The sequence below is a fragment of the Rhinatrema bivittatum genome, chromosome 3 (assembly GCF_901001135.1).
Source record: "Rhinatrema bivittatum chromosome 3, aRhiBiv1.1, whole genome shotgun sequence".
NCBI classification, from domain to species: domain Eukaryota; kingdom Metazoa; phylum Chordata; class Amphibia; order Gymnophiona; family Rhinatrematidae; genus Rhinatrema; species Rhinatrema bivittatum.
This window is the reverse complement of record NC_042617.1, coordinates 413,836,890-413,849,212: the sequence shown is the minus strand read 5'-3', so window position 1 is coordinate 413,849,212 and position 12,323 is coordinate 413,836,890. Positions and strand designations below refer to the sequence as shown.

The window sequence follows — 12,323 nt, the reverse complement described above, 5'->3', positions numbered from 1 at the left end:
GAGGAGATGAAACTACTAATGAAGATAGTTACTGGATCGAGTATTGGGATGCACGAAGGGGTGCACAAAGGGGTAGGCCCCATTGTTGCGCTCCTTTGGCGCATGACGCCTGGCGCGTGGCACAGAGGTGATGGCCCTAAATTTAAAGGGCTGCCTCTTCCAGGGGTTCGGGGCCTCCAATTAGCCGGCGAGCCGAGTAGGCAGGGTTTCCAGCAGCCTCGAGGCAGTGGGAGCTGGATGGTGGCATGGTGAAGACCGGGGTAAGGGGTCTCTTACCCCGGGTGGATCGCCGTGTGGAGCGGTGCAGGTCTCCTGACCTGTGCTGCTTCTTCTTCCTTGTGGCGGCCTGGAAGGATGGCACCAAGGTGATGGCCCTAAATTTAAAGGGCTGCCTCTTCCAGGGGTTTGGGGCCTCCAATTGGCTGGTGAGCTGAGTAGGCGGGGTTTCCGGTGGCTTCGAGGCGGTGGGAGCTGGACGGTGGCGCGGTGAAGACTGGGGTAAGGGGTCTCTTACCCCGGGTGGATCGCCATATGGAGCGGTGCAGGTCTCCTGACCTGTGCTGCTTCTTAATTGCGGCGGCCTGGAAGGATGGCACCGAGGTGATGGCCCTAAATTTTGTACAGCCTGAGCAATAGTTCTGACAGGCCATCCTTTCTACGGATGCTGGATGTGAGTCTGTTTGCCAGGTCAGCTTTATCTCCTGGCAAAAGATGGCAGCTGACAAACTGGACATATCTACAACTAAAGCCATAATTTGCTACAGCAACATTCAATAACTGGAGTGGTAGTGGAGTTACTAGATCGTCACTGGCATTGCCCTTCAGTAATTATTCTGGGACAATTTTCAGATATGATTGGTATCGGGGCTGGTGCTGCAGGTCATGCTTTAGTAGAACCTGGTGAAATGAAAAAGTGATGCTGAAAATACTCATCGGTGGCTAGGCACCCCACCCCTCCATATTGACTGATGTAGTTTTAATATGTATATGCAGTTATTGTGGAGCTTGCCTCATTTTTGGCAGCTGCCTGATCCTGGGTGGATCCCAATTTAATTCCTCACAGGTCAACATAAGACATGCCACTCTGCTGCAACAATATGTCAAGTTAAAGCATTTGCAGTTCCTTGAACAATTCTTGCTTATTGTCTATGTTCTCTCAGCTAAGGTCTGATCAAAATTGAACTTTTGAATCGGGCTGTTCCAGTGGCTACATCTCCAGCACTGGCATGTCAGCACCTGCTATGTATTATCTTTTCTTTTTGGATAGCAAATCATTTTGTGGCACCCAGGCTCCATTCACCTAATGCAACTCTCTACCTGGGTAACATCAAGCTAGGTTGAGAGAACATTGCACAAATCTCATCTTTGGGTGAGTTTCCTCACTCCGAAGGTCATCAAATCTTCACAAGAGAGCACTGTTCTGTTTGTATGTCTCACTTTGAATGTCAAAGTGGCCCCTAACCCCTACACTAATACCTAAGAGCTGGATTTTCTAAGGTCACAGAACTTAGAAAATCCGGCGGTAATGGGGAGCGGGGGGCAGGCCTGCGAAAGCTGGCAGCGATCATACCTTCACAGTGTGATCGCTGCCGGCTTTTGTGCCGAATAACTACACAATAAAAGGTGTAGTTATTCGGCAGGAAACTGGTGGTGATAAGGAATCTTACCTTTTGTTGTCAGCGAAGTTGTAGCGGAGGCCGCCCCGACTCCTCCCCTTCTGGTGCGGACTCTGCCACGATTTAGCTATCACACGCGAAAACTTTCGAAAATGACCCCCTAAACCTCACCTCGAGTTACTAGGTGGGCCTCCCATAGAAATATAAATACCTATCTAGTGTGAGGGCATCATGGCTAGTCTCTCTCTCTCACTCACTAGGCTGGATCTCCAGGAGTAAGGTGTAGTTAAAAGCCAAAAATCCCTCCCCTTTTTCTCATTTGGTTCGCACCATGTGTTAATGGTGTCGTTTTCATGCAAAAATGCCTTAACACATGCGAAAACGCCATATAGCACTTTGATAAATGACCCTCTTAGTTTGTAAATTTTTATGGTACTCAGGGCATTTTTTTTTCAGGTGCTCATTCTATTCCTGTTTGCAGTTCTATGTGAATTGTCTGGCTACAGTATCTATCCTATCATTGAAAAAGATTGCTCCATATTGTTATGCCTTGGCATTAGGCAGCTATTCCTACAAAGCACTAACTAGTCAAGTGTTATTTACTGACAGCATTTTACCTGGTCAAACCAATATATACTGTATATTACATCAGTAAAATATTCCCTGATGGCTTCTAGCAGTAAGAGCTTTTCGCACCTGATGAATAATATTGCAACAGTATTTATTGCAGGTTGGAAAGATTTAGAGGCACCATCAAAGCAATAGAGTAACACTAGATGCCTCATTATATATCAGATATTGCCACCAGATTATGTACATAATTGGACAGAGTCACTCGAATCTTATAAGCTATTCCCTCGGTTAATGATCAGTGGACGTTGCCAGGATTTTTCTGCTATAGGCATGTATGGTAGTACTTCCACTCTTCAATGGCTTGTCCCACATATATTAAGCAGTCTAAATGTCTCCTGTATTTCCTGGGCTACCTATGAATTCAGATGTTTTTCTAGGTGTTTCTTGTGACCTCAATTGCAAGGATGTGGGGCTACCACATAGGAGGCAGATTTATCGCATATTCTACTCTTGGAACTTGCATTGCTGATGTGGGCAAGCCTTCATCCTTTTTCTTCTATCATTATTTTCTTATCGCAAGGTCTGCAGACCCAGTGCTATGCAATTTGGCAGATATATGCTTGTGAATCACACAATCGTGTGGGCATTTCATCCCTCCTTAACATCTTAGTCTACACTCCCATTGCTTTTCTTTTTCTATTTTGCATCTCATATGTGCTATGGTATCTTTTTCACAGAATCAGGCTTCCCACCATGCATTTCAGGTTCTCTGCCAAGAATATCAGAATATCAGAGCTTGTTCTTTGTGGCATTGGCAACCTTGCATTCAAAGATGGACTCATCTTTATTCTGTTTTCTTCATAGTCTCTATAGCGCATGTATTTCTGCACAAGTTCACTTAAGCTCCTTAGTGACATGCTGTTCAGCTACATTCAGTACATAGGTGCTTGGTGGATCCCTTATGGTTCAAGCAATCCAGGGATACCATATTCTTCTTCAAATTATTACCACATGCAGCACGTCCCATATAATGCACCACTTGGTATGGATAGGCACGAGGCAATATACAGCTGGTCTTATATTTCCTGAAGAGAGGAAATAGCACATCTTGGTGTCAATCTGCAATTATCAGAAGGGGCTGGGCTATCTTAGCAATAGTATGGCAATAGATATTACTATTCGCAGGATAACCACATATGTTGGTTCCAGTTTCCTCCTTTGGTTTCCCATCTCAACAGCAATATGCAGTACCGGCATTATTAAGATTTTCCAAATGGTTAACCAGGACTCTCTTTGGGCTTTGCAATTTTAGGAAGCATTATGTTTTTTAGGGTATGGCCACAGCTAGGTTGGTGGGGATGCCTACGACAAGTGAGGTGTTTCTATTGTGGGCTTGTGGTAGGGTTGATCATGTCCTGGGGTGCATGGCAAATGAAATGCATGCAAACTGGCCAAGCAGAAAATAACAAGTAATGTAGTAATCTACTTCAATGTTGCATCAGTGGGTGGAAGCTTTGAAGGCCATATGTACCACCTAAAATTCTGTATGCATACTTAATGAATGATCCCTTCTCTTTTATGGACCAGGGCCTTGTTGATCCGCAGAGAACCTCATTGGTGATCAAGGTCAAATCTTAGGATAACCTGGGGGGTGAGGTTCGATGGCCCTGCATCCACCAACTTTGTTATAGAATGATACTATGGAGCATGTTGTAAAATGGGGGTGAGACTTTGATGGCTATGTGCTCCCAATGGCTCTACATTGCTATAACATGATCCTATAGAGCATTTGGCAAATGAAATCTTGCAGGCTAGGGTATGTTCACCCAAGGGATTGAGAATATGTTAGTAATTAGTAAATGATGTTTAGTAATGGAATTATTGTATGCAATTGAGTTGTATGCATTGACCTATGCTGCAGCTATATACATCCAATAAAGACCTTCTTTATGAATGCTGGTGTGACAGAGTTGTCTCTTACAAATGCAGTAGGAGCAGTTGGTAATGGGTGGTGGAGGGGGCGGGGAAATGGGTAGGTGATAAATTGTGGGTAGACAAGAGGAGGCAGTTCTCCGGTTTTGAGACAGTTGTATGTTTTTAATTTCATGCTATAAATAAGCAGTTTATGAGCACTAGGATAAGAATGTACGCAAATGTCTCTTGCATGGCTCGGATTAAACATATATCTTTTCTTTAAATGTGAAATGCAGTACTAAAAAGAAAGGCGCATCTTTTGTCCTTAAATATCCTGCTAGGTGTTGTATATAGAGATCTTCAATATACCTTTTAATATCCTAATCAGTTGTCACAGTTTTAATGAGACCTGATTAATTTACACCTGACTCCCAGATGTCTGCCAAGCTAAGGGGATTATTTACTAAAGCTTTACTGCGTGCAATATCATGCAAATTAGGGGGAGGGAAAGAGTCGGGGAGGGGGAGGAGTTGGCTGCGACACCACTGCTGGCGATAATGTGAGGAACATTATTGCCAGCAGTAGCACGGCGAATAACTACACCTTTTACGGTGTCGCTATTCGCTGCAAAAGGCTGCAGCCGGCCCCACCGTGGCTTGCGATATATTGCCCCCTTTTTCGCTGAATTCATCATTCTGCGAAGAATGATGAATCCAGCCCTAAGTTCTATATCTTCTGAGTAATTAATTCATTCTTAATTTTCTTCTTGTAATTCTGAAGTTTTGCTTTCTTAACAGTTTGGATCTGCTCACTTCCTTGTGCGGTGGTGTAATTAAATATTTATAATGGAATTTCTTTTTATTGCTCTGCTTTTATTTTGTGGATCTCTGATCTGAGGTGTTTATTCTTTTTCTTTTTTTACATGACAACTATTTTCTTCCATGTACTTTCTTTTGATCACCTCTTATGATATGTTGATGTAAACTTGCATATTATAATACTTTGTTAATGAGAAAATTAAAAAAATATATATATATATCTAAATACTGAAAAAATGTAGTTGGTGTTAAATGTTTGTTGGCATAATACTAACTACAGAAAAAAATTGACATAAGCCATTACTAACCTCCATAAGTAAAAGTGCAGAAAGAAAAACATTCTTCTAATGGAGAGCACCATTTATTCTGAGATCTATTCACTGGAAACTCTCATCTGGAGAGTAATTGGTTCATGAACTCTTATCCAGGAAAACCTTGTTCATTCACAAATTAGTTGGCTATGTATTTCTCATTATTTAAAAAAATAAAAAAACTGTATTTTCTGAAAATTGGTTGGCTTCATATAGTCAATTATCATAAATTCCATTATCGGAAGATTACCATTATTCTGAGCTTCCATTACCCAGAAAAATTCATGGTCTGGAATGGCAGAATGGCCTCAGTCCTGATCATTCCAGATAAACAGTGCTGTACTGTGCCAGGAACCCACAACTGTTTTCCCATCCTCTTATCTTTATTATTATTCACTGCTTTTTTTTTTTTTTTTATTCTGAGCCTGTCTTGCTTAATGCAATGTAACTAAACATACTTTTCAGGTTTAGGGCTTCATTTATTAAGGATTTTCCCCATAAACACAGGATAAAAAGAAAAGAACCTCAGTAAATCAGTCTTTCAGTTGGATGTAGATATCTCAGAATTCACTTTAGTCTGAATGAAAACATAGGATCTAAGGAAAATGGTACAATATATCTCTGAAGTATAATTCAACTAGCCAGAAAGAAGATTATTGTTTGAGCACATGTTATTGTGATGTCTGTTGTTTGTTTAATTCAGTATTATGGATGATCTGCTTGTACTTCACTCAGAATGGAGTATGGGCAAGTAATACATATTTCAAAATAAACAAATAAGATGTATATGCCAGTTGTCCTATTTTCTTTATGATGAGTATGCTGTGAGGAAATCAAATACAAGTGGAATAGAAGAAATGAAAAGGATTGTACCACCAGTGATGATACATGTATAAGAATAAAAGATTGAGTGGGGAGTGTCTAACAAATTATCCTGATATTTTTGTTAAATGATCTATATATGGTATGTGATAATATGTATTTGCATTGAGTATGAATGTGGAGAGTGTATGAGTTTATATGAATAATATAAATTGTCTTGTATGTTATTACTATAAACATTTTAAATGAGTTTTTGATACAAATTGTTAAAATACATTTTCATAAAATAATACACACATAGGTTTGTGTTATTTTATTAGTGACAGGTGAGACAGGGCCAGCCTGGTATGGGTGAGGGGGTGACTGGTAAGAGAATGTGTGCCTGGTGTGACTGCATGAAGTAACAGGTGGGAGATAGAGGCAGCCTGGTATGTGTATGGGTGACTGAGGTGACTATACCACACATACCAGACTGCCTCTTTCTCACCAACCAGTCTCCCTCCTGTCACCCCAGCCACTTCTCCTCTCACAGTTCCCCCTCCCAAACACACAAGGGTAAATAAAAGTATGTATATCCCAAAATGCCAGAGCCCCTTTCCTAAAATATAAAGGAATTGGTAAATTCAAAATATGCTTTGCATTACATGTTTTTGTTTTTGCTGACTAGAACCTGATGCTATTATTACATCACTTGTTTGTTTACACTTGTCACCAGGCACTGGCCATTTCCCCTAAACCATTACCTTGCAACCTTGACAACATAAACAAATAACTAAGGAACAGCCAATGGGAATGCAGAACCATACTTCTAGCTAACGAACTGTTCCCCCAATTGACACTTTTTAACATATTGGTTACATTTTCAGTTAGCGCTCCCTAAATCCTGTTAGTGCACGCTAACTCCAAAATTAGGTAAACCCAAAATAAACACCCCCAAACCATTTTAAAAACAAAATCAAACGGATAATGTCCCAAAATGAAAATGACACAAAATAAAAAAAACAAAGCACACTCCTATTGCTGATAATTGATAATACCAAAATCTACCACAGGGTAGACAGTAGGAAAGTGTGGAAACATTAGGACCGATCAAGCAAAGCTTGAGGAATGGTCTAAGGTCTGGCAGCTAAGATTTAATGCTAAAAAATTCAAAAATATAAAGGAGAGATTCAGTATTGGAAGTGAAAATCTTCTAAGCATGAATGGAGCGGGATTTGGTGGTAATTGTATCTGATGATCTTAAGGTGGCCAATCAGGTGGATAAAGAGATGGCAAAATCCAGAAAGATGCTTGGCTGTACAGGAAGAGAAATGGTCAGCAGAAAATGAAAGGTGATATTGCCCCTATATAGGTCCTCGATGAGACCTGTTTTGAATTACTGAGTCCAATTTTGGAGACTGCACCTTCTAAAGGATGTAAACTTGTTAGTGTTGGTCCAGAGGGTGGCTACTAAAATGATCAGTGGTCTTCATTCTAAAGCATAATGGGATAGACTTAAAGTTCTAAACATGTATACCCTCAATAATAAATATCTAAAACCCCTCCTGACTTCTCAGATCATCTAACCAAATGCTACTGGATACTCCACATCCAAAACTCACTCACCTTGTGGAAACCAGAATGCGCGCATACTTCTCTGCAGGACCACTCTTACAGAATAGCCTACCTAATGAAGTAAGATGTCATTGTGAAAGGACTTTTTTCACTTGGGCGCTTTTCTAGGCCGTTTCCCGCCAGTGGTGACTACGCCCAACTCCTGACGCCAGACACCACGGCCTTGATAAGCCGGTCGCGGTCATCCAGTCTTTGCCTTGCAACGGGTTTGCCTCCTGGTTTCTTGTTGCAGTGTGCCCTGGAGTGACTCGCTTTGCTTCGTCGCTCCATTCCTGCTACAGTACCTGCCTGGTTCCTGCTGGCTTGCTAAAGTACCTGCTTAGTCCCTGCCTGGTTCAATACCCGCGTCTTGCTACAGTTCCTGCCTGGTTCCAGTACCCGAATCCTGCTGCTGTTCCTGCCTGGTCCCAGTACCCGAATCCTGCTACAGTTCCTGCCTGGTCCCAGTACCCGAATCCTGCTGCTGTTCCTGCCTGGTCCCAGTACCCGAATCCTGCTACAGTTCCTGCCTGGTCCCAGTACCCGAATCCTGCTACAGTTCCTGCCTGGTCCCAGTACCCGAATCCTGCTACAGTTCCTGCCTGGTTCCACTACCTGAGTCCTGCTACAGTACCTGCCTGGTTCCTGCTGGCTTGCTAAAGTACCTGCTTAGTCCCTGCCTGGTTCAATACCCGCGTCTTGCTACAGTTCCTGCCTGGTTCCAGTACCCGATTCCTGCTACAGTTCCTGCCTGGTTCCAGTACCCGATTCCTGCTACAGTTCCTGCCTGGTTCCAGTACCCGAGCCTTGCTACAGTTCCTGCCTGGTTCCAGAACCCGAGCCCAGTTACAGTATTGCTACTGTCCTAGTCTGGTTCCAGTTACCTGTCCTGATCCACAACCTGCCTAAGTCCCAGCGGCCGGGCCCCTACGGGCTCCTCCTGGGGGGGCTTTGGCCTCTAAGGGTGAATCCACCTAAATCCCAGTGGTTGGGCTCCTACGGGCTCCTCCCGGGTGAGTACCAGCTTCCAGGGTGAAGAGCATCTACGTCCTGCCTGAACATCTGCCTCCCGCCCTGCTATTCATTACAGACATTGACCACCTTTCCCAGTCTCCATCAGGTCGGCCCAAGGGTCCACTAAACAGAGACTCCCATAACAAAATGCCCTAAAATATTTCTCTTCAAGAAAGTGTTCCCCAACCTAAATGACGTTTACCCCCAACATGCCGTCCCCCTCAGAGGATGCTACTTAATCTTCTTCTGCTCCTTTCTGTAATCGAACCTCAACGCCCTTCGCAAATTATCCTACTCTCGAGGCTTGTGCTCTCCTTCCCCTTTATCCCAATATATTTGCATTGTCCTCTTCCCCACTTTCCTTCTTTTATTCATGTATGCTTTAAATTGTACCCCGCTCTGAATGTAGGAAGTGCAGGAAATAAATTTGTTTTAAATAAATAAATACCCTAGAGGAAAGGCGAGATAGAAGAGATATGATAGAGTCATTTAAACATCGCTAAAATTTCCATTACAGAAGGTGAGCCTCTTTCATCGGAAAGGAGGCTCTAGAATGAGGGGTCATTGGATGAGGATGAAAGGGGGTAGACTCTGGAGTAATCTTATGAAAGGGTGGTAAATGCATGGAATGGCCTCACAGGTAGTGCTGCAAATAAATATGGTATTTGAATTCAAGAAAATGTGGGATAAATACTAGAGATCTCTGAAGGAGTGATGGGAAATGTAAAGGTAAAATACTGTGGCAGATGGGCAGACTAAATAGGCCATATGGTATTTTCCTGTTGTCATGTTTCTATGTTTTTATATAAAATTAAAATAATTTGCTTACATGCTATGTCATCATTTGCCACTGAAATATGTAAAGGGGTAAGGATGTAAAGCCCAAAAATCAATGGTTTATTTTGTTTTTTTTAATTTTTAGTTCAATTAATTTTTTTCCAGTTTGGTTCATTTCCTGAACTGAAAAAACATTAAACACTTAAAAAAAAAAAAAAAAAAGTAAATAAACAAACTAAATTAACTGGGCTTTCCCTCTCCTGCCCCGTAAAATTAAATCCAGGACCTGGCCTGCCCAACTGGGCTGAACCAGGCCCAGCTGGGGCATCTGTGGGCCCCTCTGACACTCCCCCAGCCCTAAGATTGTGTGTATGGCCTAGGGGTAACTGACTGGGTTTCACTGGGCCCAGCCAGGACCTCCCTGAGCCCCTCCAACCCTCACCTCCACTCCTCATAAACAAATACCAGGGACAGGGTGATACCTTCCCGAACCTCACTTACCTATTTTGTCTGATCTCATTAAAAAGAATAAGGACAGGCGTGAAGTCCACTCATTCCTGCTCTGGCACCTGAATCTTTAAAAATGGTTCCGGCTGCCTGGAGAACTGCACTGGTGACAGGTGCCAAAGGGATGTCACGTCAACCCCATCTTCCAGCTCTGTGGTTGCCTGAGTTCTCCTTTTTTGTAGTGGGACTGCATCTCCTCTCCTTTAATCCTAGGAACCTCCCCATCTTCAAGGACTAGTAACAGATAATATGTGCCAGCATGTTCTTTGCTTTTTTTTTGTAAACCGGTGTTAAATCATTGGTTCCCACGGCATTGTCCACTCTTTCTTGTGTATGTGCTTCAAGTACTTTTTCTTTGTAAATGGCTTTGAAATCATTTCAGAATTATAAATGCAATGTCCTGCTTCATGAGGGTGATAATGCTTAAAATGATTTTAATATTTTCTTGAAATAAAACTCATATGAATAAAATTGTTAGCTCATTTTCCCAGTGTGATAGGGGCTTTATCATAAAAGCCCTTTAATTCCTCCTTTTTTCTTTGTTCCGTGCAGAGATATTGGAAATAGTAAAGCATGTGAGCAAGCATAGCCTCCAGAAAAGAGTATACATATCTGAAGGTAGAGGACTGATTGATGACTCTCATGTTTGCTGCCACCCTCTGGAAGGATCTAATCATCAGATAATCTCACTGGCATCATATTCAAGTCAATGGATTATGTTTGCATAAAGTAGGTCCCTAATACTTATTCGGAAAGTCTAAAAGGTATGCCCTGAACATAATTTACAGTCCTGTAATGCTTTTTTGCTTTATGTTCCCTCAGTTTGAAGCTGCAAACTAGTAGGGACTTCAACACGAGCCTTGTTGTGTGTGGTGCCTGTCACCTTGAAGGAAAGTTGCTTAGTTTTAGGCAGCTATTGAAGGCCCATTTGATCAGAAAGGTTTTTCTTTTAATTGCACTATTCTGCTCATATTTTAGCTAGTTTTTGGAGAGTGAGGTGTTTACATTTTCCTTTCTATGCTGAGATGCTTTTATAATTCAGGTGTTGGCTTGGATGGAGTGGATGGGGTTTTCTGGCTTTTTTCCCATTTTATAGAGTCTTATTTTCTTTATGCTGTCTGTTAGATCAAGCTATGGTTTAGTTATTAATCTCTGATAGGAGGAGTTTATATTTTCTAAGTTGTAATATAATTAATATGTATACTCACTGTATATTTGTCTATTTTATCATTTTTCCATTTATACATTTGTTTTATTGTTATATTTTATACATTATCTTCAGCCTAGAAAGACTACAAGTGCTTCATATCACATCTTAACTAGTCCAAGTAGAGAGACAAGTATAAACTACTTCTGTCCTCTTTTATAAAGAATCTTGATAATTATGAGAAATTAACAGAGAAAGTATTTCAACTGTTTCAAATGAATAAAATTCATTATGTATTATGAATTAGTATTAGCTCCTCCATAGTAAGGAACTTGAGATATTGTATGACACAACAATAGAATTCATTGTTAAGATGTGTCATTTTAATTGTGGTCTATGTATATTTATCAAACAAGATGGGGAAACTACAAACAGTAGTAAGTAAATCTGGTCAGCAGTTCATGCTAGATTTAAATTAAAGATGTCAGCAAGCCTATCAGTGTGTCCAAGAATCTGAGCTGCCTGTTCAGTTCAATCATTCACCTTATCTTAGTAATGATGCTTACACGTATTTTTTAAAGCAATTTTTTAATACATATAAAATAACTCCAACTCCAAATATCCAACAGATATTTGACTTTAAAATAAGCCCGGTCCTCTGTACCCAGCAGTATCCATTTAGATGGATTGCTCAAAATTGAGCAGTCTGATGGTGAAGTTTGTGAAGCAAAATAATGACGCAATTGAAGTGTATGTATAAATTGAAATAAACCTATTTCACATTCAAACAGATCAAACCGTGGAATCGGAACAAAAGAAAGTCCTCTCTTCAAAATTGTGTTGCTGTGCAGAAGATAGAACATGAGATGATGCTTAAAATCAAAGATTTCTCAAGGTTTATGAATAAGTGATTTCCATTGAAGGGTCCGTGTAGTCCTGTTGGAACCGCATTCAATTCACTTCCTTGCACGTCCAAAATGGACATCTGCCTCTGTCGCAAAAAAGGTTGCTCATGAGGACCTCAGCACTCATCATCTCCATAGGAATCATCACCAGTGGAATCGAAGGTCACGAGTTGTTCTATCCAGGGATACACTGAACCTGAAGGTTCTTTCTTTTGTTCTGACTCCACAGTTTGATCCATTTGAATGTGAAATAGGCTTATTTTGATTTATACTTACACCGATTGTGTCATTATTTTGCTTCACAAACTTCACCATCAGATTGCTCG

At 41.3% G+C, this 12,323-nt stretch overlaps 1 protein-coding gene across 1 annotated transcript in view; it reads left to right on the top strand.

The window, feature by feature from the left end:
• Positions 1-12,323, top strand: part of HCRTR2 (hypocretin receptor 2) — a 365,252-nt gene that overhangs the window by 59,578 nt on the left and 293,351 nt on the right. Inside the window, exon 2 of the mRNA XM_029595696.1 lies at positions 10,498-10,674. The gene's annotated coding sequence lies outside the window, so the exon portion shown is untranslated. The remainder of the gene's footprint in view (positions 1-10,497; positions 10,675-12,323) is intronic.